This window comes from Misgurnus anguillicaudatus, chromosome 20, assembly GCF_027580225.2.
Source record: "Misgurnus anguillicaudatus chromosome 20, ASM2758022v2, whole genome shotgun sequence".
NCBI classification, from domain to species: domain Eukaryota; kingdom Metazoa; phylum Chordata; class Actinopteri; order Cypriniformes; family Cobitidae; genus Misgurnus; species Misgurnus anguillicaudatus.
The window spans coordinates 36913073-36927837 of record NC_073356.2 but is presented as its reverse complement, the minus strand read 5'-3'; the positions used below and the strand labels follow the sequence as shown (position 1 = coordinate 36927837).

Sequence of the window (14765 nt, the reverse complement as noted above, 5' to 3'; positions counted from 1 at the left end):
AAAGTTAAGGTCCTGCAGAAAAGTTTGTTATATCAAGTGGTTTGTGGAATGCTGTGTAGGAAAATTTTGCAAAAGGTTTTTAATGAAATCTAGTAAGCGAACTGCTTAATTTTTTGTTAAAAACATTTGACAGGCCACCTGTCAGCCCACAGCTTGTAGTTGTAACTGAATTTGTGAGCTGCATATTAACAAAATGTGTAACACTTAAGGATAATCGGTGAATATTGTAATAATTAAACTACAACAATGTATGATTTTAAAAGTTAAAATTTAATAGATGCACTATTTTTAAGATATTTTAAGAAAACGTGGTGTACACGATCTCATGTCTTTGGTGTTACATGTCGCTCCTTGGGGACTTTTATTTGTATTACTTCCTGTGTAAAGGTCACTACGGCAGGTGAGGGATGTATGGTATGATCAATTTTCAAGATTTTGCTAAATTTATTACAACTTTATTGGAGCATGTCGTGTTAGCGGGGAAAAAAAGATTTTATCTTTTTAATCATCATCATTTTTTATTTATTATTTGTGGAAACATTACGGACATAAGAAGTCATCGGTATCTTCTGTTTAACTGGATATAGCAAAATAAAATTTAAATAAACATCAATTTTATATGAAGCATGACTAAAGTCAGAGTTTGACAAATCTAAACAATTTAAACAGTTTACAGTGCAGTAATGGATTAACAAGAGCTTTCCGTGACGTAACGTTAAATTGACGTTATTTTAAATTCTCGAAGAGCGGGAAGAATATGAGCGTACTTCTATGCAAATCAAAGGCGAACAGATCTGAAGCGAAGTATTAAACGGACATAAACAATATATCTTTATTTGAGTTTACACCAAAATACGTGCACTACGACCACGAGTACATTATTTCATATGCATTCATATGATTTTACTGTGTGTGTGTAAATCAGTAACGCAAGTTTACCAACGGATGGCAGCAGAACACAGTGTTTACTGCGACAGTCTGTCAGGGGAACAGATGAAGAAAGATTCGGTTATTGTTGTCCTCTTGTCTTTACAGACAGTAACCAGATGTCCAAAAATGTCAAAACCAATTTATAAAGCAATGAAAATCTACATCATTTAATGGTGAGTTTGAAGACACTTCACCTTTTATGAAAGTCAGATTCATACGTGCTGCTATTTCTGCTGCACTAACGTTATACTGAGCTGCTTATCTAAATCCTGTAGTGATACGTTTGTGTTTGGGTGATTAAATTTAATTTAATATAATATAGTATTGTAATACATTATTTTTGTTATAAAATTATAAGCTGCTAATGATAATCATTTTCAAAAAATGCTGAAAAACTCAAATATAACAGGAGCCCAAATATTTTATGTGTTGTTAAAAAAAGCATCTAAGAACAAAAGGAATCATATGTGACCCTGGACAACAAAAGCAGTCATAAGGGTATTTTTTGTTGAAATTATTACATCAGGATAGGACAATATTTTGCTAAGATACAACTACTTGGAAATCTGGTGTATGAGGGTGCAATATTTTTAAAGGGGACATATCATGAGGAAATCTGACTTTTTCCATGTTTAAGTGCTATAATTGGGTCTCCACTGCTTCTATCAACCCAGAAAATGTGAAAAAGATCAACCCAGTAACTTAGTTTTGGTAAACCATTCTGTGCAAGCATAAAAACAGGTAATTGAAATTGGGCTCCCCTTTTGATGTCAATAGGGGATCTTATTATAATAATAGCGCCCCTTAAGAGGGTCACACAACATCACGCCACGTCTAGGACAAAGCGGAGGTATTGTACACCGAAAGTGCACATTAAAAAGCGCAAGCTTAGTCAGATAGTCTACTTCAACATACGAAATATACGTTAGCAGCCAATCTGAATTGCTAACGATTCGGGTCAAAAATTATGTTATTTAAACTATGTGAGTGGCGCTCTGTGGCACGACAGGGATTTAAGCAGTGTCTAAAGTCACAGCGGACAGGTGCCGCCGGTGTGCATACATTGATAGAAAATAATGTGTTCTGTTTTTAGATTCATGGTGCGACGTGGCGCTGCGCTTCTCGTCCGGTGTGCGACCCCCTTTAATCTGCACTATCCAACCACAGCACTGCCATTTAGTGGAGAGAGAGAGGGAGAGATAGAGAGAGAGAGAGAGAGAGAGAGAATAATTGACAGCACAATTGAGATTTAATTTCAACAAACCACCATCCCATTATTGGGATCAGTGTTTGCTTTTCATCAGCTCATTTGCATTTAACAGGGCACACCCAAAAATGGCACATTTTTGCTCGCACCTACAAAGTGGCAATTTTAACATGTTATAATAAATTATCTATATAATATTTTGAGTTAAAAAGTCACATATGTACACTGGGGACACCAAAGATTTATTTGACATCTTTAAAAAGTCTTGTGAAAAGTGCTCTTTAATATTGAGAAAATCGCCTTTAAAGTTGTCCAAATAAAGTCTTTAGCAACATATTACAAATGATAAATATTATTATTTTTAGATATTTATAGTAGGATATTTACAAAATACCTTAATGGAACATGACCTTTACTTAATATCCTAATGATTCGTGGCAAAAAAAAGATAATTCTGACCCATTCAATATATTGTACTACAAATGAAGAGTTTGTATTGTGTTTTATTTATAGCTGTATATCTTTAGTTATGGAGCCCTGAATCAAAACAAACCAACTGCAGGTTCATTGGAATTAATTGAAATGCAAAATTAAAAAAAAATATTGGTTTTGGAACCAAACTCTTAAATTATACCCATGCTACTTATGACTGGTTTTGTGGTCCAAGTGTTTGCTAAATGTCATTCATCTCCACAATGTTTATGGAGGCTGTGTCCTATGTTTTCTGAAGTATCATGTATGTTATTAACATACTTCCATTATGTGTGTTACACAGGTGTAAAGAAGACATCATCGTACATTGAGATCTGCTCTTATGAAGATGTAAGCATTTGTTTCAGTCCTCTTATAGTCAATGTCAGATTTTCTCAGGCTTTCTCACAGTGCAGGGGTTTAGTCTCAAAATAGTTAGTTTCCCAAAAGAAAAAGTCACACCCCTGAACACAGATAACACAAACTCTCTCACCAGTTCATTACACCTCAACTGTAGTTGTGTTCAGATCCCTCAACAAACACTGAAGGGGTAACAGTAATGTTTGTGTATACAGATTTGGCTATACCATGAGAATTCGTACATATTTTATGAGTTTGCTAATTCATATGAATTCAAGTTAATCGTGCAAAATCGTACAATTCTCATGAAAAAAAAACATCAACAACGAAACCTAACCCGCACCTAACCCCAACGTCACAGGGGTCAAGGCAAATCATACAAAAACCTACGAATGTGGTCGTATGAATTAATACGAATTAGCCATTCTCATAGATAGCGTTGGCTATACTTGTGAGGGCCAGCTTTTTAATGATGAGGCAATTCCTCAAAAAAAATCTGCAAATTCATGTTATGTATTAAGTCTCATGTATGTTCATAGGTTTATGTGAGGGTCAGGTTATCGTTTAAGTTCATTAGCCTAACATAAACACAGCATATGGTTATGAGATGTTCTTGAGACTTTGTTGTGAGATCAGTAGTTGTATAGTCTTAAACGTTTATTATTTAAGTTTTTTGACTTTATGTTTATATAATTTATTTTACATTGCACACGCTGCTTTCATTTTATACACTTATACCTTATTGTCTTAATATAATTATAGCAAAGCCAAGGTCACATATTGACCTCCCAGGTAAATGTGCACTAATACAATGCATAGTTCACTGTCAATTTGGATAAAATCGTATGCAGTATGCATAAATACAGTGGCAAGAAAAAGTATGTGAACCCCTAGGAATGAACTGGTTTTCTACAGTGATTTGCCAAAAAATGTTATCTGATCCTCATCTAGGTCACGACAATAAACAAACAAGATGTGCATAAGCTCACAAGACATAAATAATTCCAGTTTCTTGTGTCTTTTTTGGAAACACCCATTAAACATTCGCAGTGCTGGAGGAAAATGTAAGTGAGCCCATGGACTTATGGTTATTGAAAGCTTTTTTTGTCAGAAGCTGGCAAACTGGAGTCCAATTAATAAAATGAGTTTAAATGTGTGGTTTAGTGCAACTTTGATTGATATTAAGACACTCACACATTTTAAGATTGCTGTCAGCTCTTCTGAACAATGCTCTTATAAAGATATCTGATCAAGAGATGTTGCACTCCATAAGGCTGAAAAGGGATACAAAACAATCCCAAAATGTTTAGACCTCCATCAGTCTACACTTAGACAAATTGTCTATAAATGGAGACAGTTAAATACTGTAGCTACCCTTCCTAGAAGTGGGCGCACAGTCAAGATGACTCCTAAGACATCATGCAGAATACTCAGTGAAGTAAAGAAGAACCCACGAGTAACAGCTAAAGGCTTGAAGACATCATTGGAACGGGCACACAGCTCTGTTCCTGAGTCTACCATACGCAAGTCTTTGGACAGGCACGGTGTCTATGACAGTACACCATGGAGGAAGCCGCTGCTCTCCCGAAAAACATTGCTGTGAGCCTGAAGTTTGCAAAAGAGCACCTTGGCAAACCCCAGTGCTACTGGGAAAATATTTTATGGCTTGATGAAACAAAAGTTGAATTTTTTGGGAAAAATTGTATGGCGCAAAATAGGCACAACTTACCAACAACAAAACATCATCCCAACAGTGAAGTATGGTGGAGGGAACATCATGATTTGGGCTTGCTTTGCTGCCTCATGGCCTGGACCACTTGCCATCATCGAGGGTAAAATGAATTATTAAGTAAAAAAAAATCCTAAAGGATAATGTCAGGGTGGCTGTCCACCAGTTGAAGCTCAGTAGAAGTTAGTTGATGCAACAGGACAATGACCTTAAGCATTGTAATAAATCCAATACAGACTGGCCATTTGGAGTGGCCTAGTCAAAGCCAAAACCTTAACCTGTGGAATGACCTCAAGAGAACGGTTCACACCAGACATCCTACAAATGTGTTGAGTTAAAGCGGTTTTGTAAAGGGGAATGAGCAAAAATTGCTTCTGAACGATGCGCAGGTCTGATTCAGAACTACCGAAAGCGCTTGCTTGAAGTATTTGCTGCCAAATGAGGCTCAACAAGCTGTTAAAGGTAGGGTAACAGATTTGATCCTGAAACATTTTTTGTTATGCTGGTTAAAAGTCTCCTTACATCCTGATAGCAATCACTGTGTTAAGTTGTTTAAATGTATTTGTAGAAATTTATGTCATCTGTGAAAGGCGTAGGACCAAAAAATGTTCAACAAATCATAGATTTCGGTCCGAACGGACGTTTCCATTTTTGTCCCTCATACATAAGCATAATTTGAATGCCCACCGCGCAGCGAGTCCACGCAGACACCATACGTCATCGGCGCGTTCACGTGCGCTCACCTCCTGCCTGTAAACAGTGAGAACAGCAAACTTTTCTGCTAAATTGACAACCTACACAGGAGGCACAAAACTAAAGGCATCTTTTATAACAACAACAGCAAAAACTGCCTGGATAAGCAAGAGCAAAACCCCAAATGAACATCGGTAACTTCTTCACTGCTTTACCACGAGATGCAAACAGCTGCAGGACGCAAAGGGTCTGAAAGAGTTGTTGCACAGTTTATTTTGGTAAGGTAGGTACGCGATATGTTTGTATTGAGATGGATTCAGATATTCTACTTTGATGAAACATTGTGTTGCTTATGAAATTTGTGTTCGTTTACGGATTAGCGTAACGATATAGTTACTACGTCTACACAACCGAACGTGTGCTTAAACTAATTCTGATGTAAACCAGTTGTTTGGTTATTTTGGCAGTGTTATTCGACTTTGTACTGCAAAGTTTTCTCACTGCTGATGAATGAGACATGAGATGTGACCGTCTGATCTGTGCGTGTTCATGTGTTTTGGAAGAGGCGTGACTTTGGATGGCGGTTTGACTTGAGGGTGGGATCGGGATTTCATTGCTAGGCGGCTACCGTTAGCATTTTTCAAAATGTGTTACCCTACCTTTAAATCCAAGGGTTCACTCACATTTTCCTCCAGCACTATGAATGTTTAATGGGGGTTCTCAAAAAAGACACAAGAAACTAGAATTATCTGTGTGTTGTCACCTTATGCGCATTGTGTTTGTCTATTGTTGTGACCTAGATGAGGATCAGATCACATTTTATGGCAAATCACAGTAGAAAACCAGTTTATTCCTAGGGGTTCACATACTTTTTCTTGCAGTTGTATGTGTTTTTCTGTTGTAAGCTTATAATGTCAACCTTTTTGACTTTTTGTTATGTGTCATACAGACTTGTCGTAAGAAATTTGTCTGGATGCAACTTGCTAGGCACCACAATGACGCAATTAAGTCTAAAACTCTTTACACAGTGCCAAAAACTTCAGGAACAGCGAGACAGACAGATTGTACAAAAACCTGCATTTACGTGTTCAGCTGTTAGTTACAGACACCATCAGCCTGAAGAGGAAGAACGGTGAGTCTTAAAGGAATCATTCTCCTAAAAACATTAACGTGAAGATGATATGAAAATAGCCAAAGTTATTGGATATAACAACAGTAATATGGGTGACAATGCGACGCTTGAATATTAGCAATTTTTGAGTTCTGGTACTGTTATCAGGTTTAAATTTCAGTCAGAAATATGTTATTTAATTGTGATTTTTGCACTTGATTTTAGAGATATCCATTTAGGCAGGAAAATTAGGCAATCGGTACTTCCGTTTTACGGCGACTTTAATAATTTTGTGTTGAAATTTACATGACTGATTTTGGTAGACATTAGGGACTTCACTTGAGTGAGCAATAACTGTTCTAATGCCAGTACTGAGATCTGTCTTTTCTTACTTGCTCATCATAATGTGGTATATAATGGTAAAGAAAAGCTGTACAATTCCAGCGTAGTGACGCAACTTCCCTAAATATTTGAAGTTGTGGACCATGTATGGTTAAGTCATATGTGAATGAATTACATAAACACAGGTTGTAATTATATGACGGTGAAGGAATTATGACAGATTTTTTTGTTTATGGGTGAACTTCCTTGAGTGTTGTTTAGTAATTTTAAGTGTGATCTAATGCCAGGGGTTCTTACATTTTAAGGAAAACTAGTTTTGGTGTAAATTTTAAGTTCGATCTGAAATGTTTTCCAGAGGAGAGGTTCTGAATGTATTTGAATGCCTGTGAGGGTTGTTTTGTCTGGTCTGGTCTGGTCAATGATCAAAGCTTAAAATTGGCATGTTACTGCTTGAGTTCCCAGAAGTAGTGACCTTTAATAGATCACCATTGTATAGTTCAGTGGATCCAAACCTGGGGTCCAAGGGGGGTGCCAGAGTTCACAAGGGGGGATCTGATATGCTTAAGTAAAGATGCATAACATTTTCTACTAATAATGTCTTTTTTAAAAGATTTTTTTAAATGCTGTAAGATGGGTTTTTTTTCAGATATGTCTATATGTACATAGCGGGGCCCCAAGGAAAAGGTTGGGAACCAGTAGTATAGATCATCAATACTCGTGAACCTAAATATCTCCAAGAAGACTTATCCTATAATATGCTCAGCATGTTACAATCATAAAGATGACATTTCACTAGCAGCAATAAATAAAGATTTTATTCACCTCTGCATGTCTGAATTTTGTTGCAGGTGGACATCAGCTGAAACCAGAGATGACATCATTTAATCTGGTCTTTGGACATATTCTTGGCTTTTACTCTCAGTTTCGAGACGACAGTTTATTTTCAGTGTGACAATCACCTCATCGGCAGGTTGGTACAGTATCTTCGCCATTACAGAAAGTTCACAAGAATCCCAACAGCCGCATAGCCACTGTACACAGTGACTCAGTGTGTGAAATAAATGCTGCTGTAATTTTAGCAGTTTCACTATTTCTGTTAAAAAGGACAGACTGGATTTTGGGCTGAGAAGTAGTTTAGGAAAAGCTTACAGTACATCCACAGTGACTAGTGAGTTGAATTATAACGGGGTCAATCCTCCTGGATTAATGTACTGTTAGGTTAAATGCTTTCCCTGTGGGCACAGTGCTGTTACTGTACTTCCAACTGTAGGGCAATCCTTGTGGTGAAAGAACCGGTAATCTAAATATTTTGTACTTAAGATTCATGAGCTTATCTTATTTAAAAAATAATATACATAAAAATGTGGTGTCATGACATTTTTGGAAAACAATTGGACATAAGTAGTTTTTTTACCCAGAGACTATATCTTGAAAAATTAGTGACATTTCCTCACTTCAATCTTTTCACCTGGCAAATTCTGTTTACTTGTTTCATGCATTCATCTAAATAAATGTAGAGTAGCTAGGCCTTTAAACTGAAGGCAACCATTTACCAACTAAAGCAACCAATAACTATTCGCTTTGTGCCATGTTGTGTTTAGGGGCGTGGCGATTTCTCCAAAATAACAGACCGGTGTGGAACCAGTAAATCATTCATTCACGAACATCTCTAAAGTTTATAACAACACAGATATGTTAAAATATCTCTTTAAAATTCCGTTAATTGTTTCAAGCAAAACTCTTGGACGTCTTTTAAAGACTTTATGCCGTGAATCTCACATACTTTTAAAAATGTAGCAATTATTCGATCTTGATAAAGCATTGTCACTTACTTTCTTCTTCTTCGATCAGACGGTTTTGTGTTGTTTCTAAGCAGACCGTTAATGGAGCTGTTTGTAGGATTTTGACTGTAGTAAATAAAAAATAATACTATAATATAGACGTCTCAGCAGTAACAACATAAACAAGCGGCTTTCGTGGTCAACACGTAACTTCCGGTAAACTCCGCTAAGAATAACTAACAACAAAGTACTTTAAACATAGTTTATTTATATAACAAGCAAAATAAACAACACGTAGATTACTCAGGAAACCAAATCATTTATTTTCAAAGAGGTATTTGTCCAAAAGTTCAAGTTAGCAACTAGTCATTAAAAAAAACTGAAACCGTAAGTAAAGTTTGGACCAGACGTGTATCGCGTCACCGCAGGTGCGTCTGATGAAACCGTCTATATTTGTAGATAGCTCGGTTGGCAGTTTTTACGCTTGCTTAAATAAAATCGCAATGGGCCATAAATGTGCCCTCCGGTGGATGCAACCTCAGAAATGAGCCACAGATTGAGTTATAGCAATCCACACGAACGGATTTGTAATTTGCAATCAACAAAAACATTGCAAGCCTGAAAATGAACAGATAAACGTATGCTTTCCATTGTCAGTTGCACTCCTTTATGTGTCTGGCAACCCTAGAGGGTGTGGGTGGAAACCCATCTTCAATATTTTGAATTTAAATACTAAGTGGTCAATCCTACATACAACTCCTTTAAAGATCGCTAAACACACATCTCACAGAAATCATGTGTAATTCAACCAATCAGAAGACGACTTTGAATCTGCTAATGTGTTTCCAGTTAAGCATGCTGTATGCAGAAGTTCAGCCAACTGTCTGTGGGCATGCCGTCTGACGCTGAAGCTAAACAAAATGCAAGAAACCACAAACTAAGAACTTAAAGTTCTGTTAAAAACAGAGTTTATAACTTTTTTGTTTTTGACAGAATTTAACCTCTGGTTCTCCACAACACAGTTGGTTTGTCATAAGTGGGACCAACAGGGTCAACAGTTCACCATCTGCTCTCAGTCACTTACACTGTTTATCCCACTGTGCTCATTATGCTTATAATATTTCACACCTAAACATTTCACAATTTTAGCACTTAAAATAAAAAAAAAACATTTTCTTTGACGTTCTTGATAGTCATCGGTTAATCTGGCGAGCTGATAAATCGGGTTTATTTTGCACAACATTATCTTAAACTTCTATCTAAAATATGTATGCTCACCAGAGTTGTGTTATCCAGGTTGGAGGTTATCAAGTGTGTTGCGTTTGGTCCCTGGGTGACGGTAAAGTAGCATCCCAGGTCCCCCAGGCCGCTTGAGGGATGGAGGGATGTTGTCTTTCTTATTTTCCAGCGGTTTGGACTCTACTGGGACATCTAAATCTGTCGGACGCTCCTCAAAGTGCCAGTGCATTGATTTCAGCCACGGCAACTTTCCAGCTCGCCGGCTACGGACAACACACTCCCTGTACCCGCACACGCGCGCACACACATGAACGTCTTTGCACATTTCATTGGAACTTGTTTGTGGTCATGTCAGAAGCTTTAGTGCTGCAGTGTGTCTCGTGGGACAGCCACAGGAGGGCGCTGGTACAGAACGATGCCCTTTGACCTGCCATTCTGATCCAGGACAAATGATGTGATAGTTTTGTTCCCTTCCTTTGAATCTGTGTGGTGAGCGTGCATGTGGACTGTCTCGACCGGTGGGTTTGTGACCTATAAATGGGGTCGTAGATGGCAGGGAAGACAATTCGGGTTAGCATATCAAAACTATTGGCATATTGTCATATATGCCATATCGTTTATCCTCAAAAAACATAAAAAAAGAAGCAAAGTAAAATAACATGTGATGCAGATTTATTGCAATGATGGTTAATCACTAAAAAATGGTGGGGATATTTTCAACCCAGCACTGGGTCAGAAAGGGATGACAAAAACCCATTAGTTTGTAATTTAACCTCTGCTGGGTGGTCTTTGTCCCAAAATGCTAAGTTGTTTTAACCCATTGTTGGGTCAAATGTAAACATTTTCTGGGTTAATTTAATCCAACGGCTGGGTATGTCCCTTTATGTCCCAATGCTGGGTTGAAAATACCAAATTGCATTTAAAAACCAAACCTGTTGAGCTTTTCAAAGGGACACAGCGAGAGCCTGATCTTCTCTGAACAAATCATGATCAAGTTTATGGCAATATAAAAACATTTTAGTGTTTATTTTTTGATAAACAATCTTGTTGGGTTTCACTTGATGTCCAGCATAAAATCTGATAGAAACTCGGTATGTGTGTCATCATGTAAAATGTATGTGTGGTTTGTGTGTGTTCAGGTTGATCTCCAGTGGTAGACCCCGGACCCTCCCTTGACAGTGAGGGGTGTCTAAAATCAATTCAGTGTTAAGTGCAGGTCTGAGCAAGGGCCCCGTGCTGTTATTCATGCACCACTGACTCAAACCTTACCCACACACACACACACACACACAGGCTGGGCAATCTGTGTGATCACAACCCAATACAACACCCCTGACCTCCCAACATCAGACTAGATAATCTATAGAGTTTGATCATTAACTGATCCAAGAACAGACTCAATGCAGTGTGATCTTTGTACTATTTTATCTTTGATTGTTTGTCCTGCATGTGACCCTGGACCACAAAACCAGGTATTTAAATCTGAAATTTAAGTAAATATTGATGTATGGTGACAATATTTGTAAATCTGGAATCTAAGGGTGTAAAAATCTAAATAAAATAAACATTTTGATATATTTACAGTAGTACTCTTGGCTTTTGCTCCAAATATACCTGTGCGACGTATGATGGTCCAGGGTCACATATGCATTTACAATCTATAAAGGAATGTATTGCAGTGTACTTTTAGTGTTTTTGGACTTATGATAAATTTCTTACATATAATTGCATAAAAAACAAATGTGAATCAATAGGTAAAGAGCGTTTTGGGTCTTGCTATAGACTAATTGTAGGTAAGGAAAACTTTGTAAAATCTTGCAATAATTTAATGCCGGTTAAAGCTGATGCAATGAAGGTTATGAGAGTTATAGCAAATAATGATCAAATTAGAATTAGAAGTGTTACCATTGAAGTGAATAGAGATGCTTCTAAGAGTGAACTTGACCTTTGGCCTCCCTGTTTTCTTCATGTCTTGTGTAAAATTTGTTTCAAATCAAATAAACTTGCCTTATGATGAATAAATAAATAAAATCCAGATAATTTACTCACCCCCATGTCATCCAAGATGTTAATGTCTTTCTTTGTTTAGTCGAGAAGAATTTTAAGCTTTTAAGGAAAACATTCCAGAATTTTTCTCCATATAGTGGCCTTTAGTGGACCTTAAAAGTTTACAGTTTCAATGCAGCTCCAAAGGGCTCTAAACGATCCCAACTGAGGCATAACGGTCTTATCTAGCAAAACGATCGCCATTTTACTTTTTTTTTTTACTTTTAAACCACAACTTCTCATCTTGCACTAGTCTTGTGACGTGCAGTGTGACCTTACACTGTAAAAAAATTGTGTAGAAATTACAGTATTACTGTCAGCTGTTTGCCGGTAACTTGCTGTAGATTTAAATGTATATAAATGTTATTTACTGGCAACAGTTTGTTTAAAGTTAAATGAACTTGAAACATTAACAGTGTTTATCTTTACAGAATAAAACTAAAATAACAGCCCCATGCAAAGCATTCTGGGAAACCAAAAGATTGATGAGGATTTCTGCTTTGCATGAGGCTGTTATTTTATAATTTTATTCTTTAAAGACAAATACTTGTTAATATTTAATGTTCATTTAAAGGGGACAAATCATGAAAATGTGACTTTTTCCATGTTTAAGTGCTATAATTGGGTCCCCAGAGATTCTATCAACCTAGAAAATGTGAAAAGATCAACCCAGTAACTTAGTTTTGGTAAGCCATTCTCTGCAAGCATGTGAAAAAATAGGACATTAAAATTTGCCTCCTTTTGTGATGTCAGAAGGGGATAATACCGCCCCTTAATCTGCACTATCCAACCACAGCACTGCCATTTAGGGCAGAGATCAGCTCATTTGCATTTATAAGGACACACCCAAAATGGCACAATTTTGCTCACACACACAAAGTGACAATTTAAACATGCTATAAAAAATTATCTATATGGTATTTTGAGCTAAAACTTTGCATATGTGCTCTGGGGACACCAAAGTTTTATTTGACATATTAAAAGAAGTGTTGTGAAATGTCCCCTTTAACTTTGAACAAACGGTTGCCAGTAAATAACATAAATTTAAATCTACAGTAAGTTACTGGCAACCAAAAGCATAATTTACAGCTAATTATTTACAGTGTACGTTTTACGTAATCACGTGGAAAGGTCACGCATGCGGACCATTTTAAACAATAAACTGACATCAATTAGTATCAGTACACATACAACAAAGTCAGAACGGTCCTCTTTCTCCACAATTGTAAAAACTGAAGCAATAGTTTCGCATATGTCACGCGTGACTTTTCGACGTGGCTGCAAGGCGAGAAGTGTAAGATTTAAAAGTACATATATTTTATTTTTTTGGCAAAATTTTTTTTGACTCTTATGCCTCAGTTGGGATCATTTAGAGTCATTTAAAGCTGCATTGAAACTGTAAACTGATGAGGTCCACTATATGGAGAACAATCCTGGAATATATTCCTCAAAAACGTAATTTCTTTTTGACTGAACAAAGAAAGACATAAACATGGATGACATGGGGGTGAGTAAATTATCAAAATTTTTTGTGAAAGTGGAATATTCCTTTAAAAATAAAGGTGCTTTAAGGGTTCTTCACAGTGGTGCCATAGTAGAACCATTCAGTCTTTAAAGAACCATTCTTACCTTTTGTTATTTAAAGAACCTTTCTTCTCCACTTAGAACCGTTTCTTTAGATGTTAACTATTCTTTATCGAACCTTTTAGCAAAAATTGTTCTTTTATGGCATTGTGAAGTACCCTTTTAAGAGTGTGGATTCAATAGATGTATGAAGGTCATTTTTATATTTCCCTTTCAGAATCCTGCTGTTTATACGAAACTGGACTGCTTCAAACACACCTAGTGCATGTCAAAGGAGATCGTAGTAAATCTGGATCAGTCCCTGTTTGGAAATCCCTTCAGGTGTCTGATAGCTCAGGATCAGACCATCGTGTTTCTCTCTCCTCGTTTACATGCAGAGCAGAGGTAAAGTGTCTATTGATTACTGTTGTTCCTGCATTAATGCATGTTAGTGTCGCATGTCGATTGACTTGTTGTAAAAGAGCAGGTCCTGTCCTCCCAAAGCTCATGTGTGCGTGTGATCCATTAGCTAAACCAACTAGACAACATCAGACATCCTCCAGGACGATTCATGAGGAATTCCCTTACATAGCACCACAACGCAGGGATTAGACTTTCCTTTAGAGGTGGGAAAATCAAAAACACGTCTGGCACTGCATGTCAGGAGATTGCATCATGTGCAACTCTTGTTTCAGAAATTTTTATTTTTGGGAAAGGCCATCTAAACCTCTGATGCATGAATTATTAGGGCAGTCGTGGCCTAGTGGTTAGGGAGTCGGGCTTGTAAGTTGAGAGTTCGAGTCTCACGGTCGGCAAGCTGTGGTGCCACTGCACCATGTTCACGACTTGCAATGCATGTGTTTACCACTTCTAGATGGGTTAAATGCTTATCATACATTGGCCGTTCACTTTCACTTATATTATTAAATCAGTGTATAACAATATAGCCTATATAATTCAAAATCTAACTATTTTGAGTAAGTTATACATGTGTGCTGCAGTAAATAATTCAGATGACTACTTTCGTCTGCCATTTTAAAGGATGTCATACATTTTGAGTATGGTCAAAGGTCACTCATGTGATTTGGATATGACATCACAACATGAATAGTAAACATGACCTTTAAAGATCTGTCCACTCTAATGGCATGATTGTTTAATATTACTGTACTTTGTGTAGATATTGAATTAAACAAGTATTAATTTACCTTCACTTATGAAAACTACCATGATTTTATTATAGTAAAAGTGTAATGAATGATTACCATTTGTAAAACAATAGTTTTATGATTT

General features: G+C 36.9%; 1 protein-coding gene across 1 annotated transcript in view; it reads right to left on the bottom strand.

The window, feature by feature from the left end:
• ggcta (gamma-glutamylcyclotransferase a) overlaps positions 1 to 14765 on the bottom strand; it is a 439956-nt gene that overhangs the window by 16346 nt on the left and 408845 nt on the right. The gene's annotated exons all lie outside the window — the stretch shown is intronic.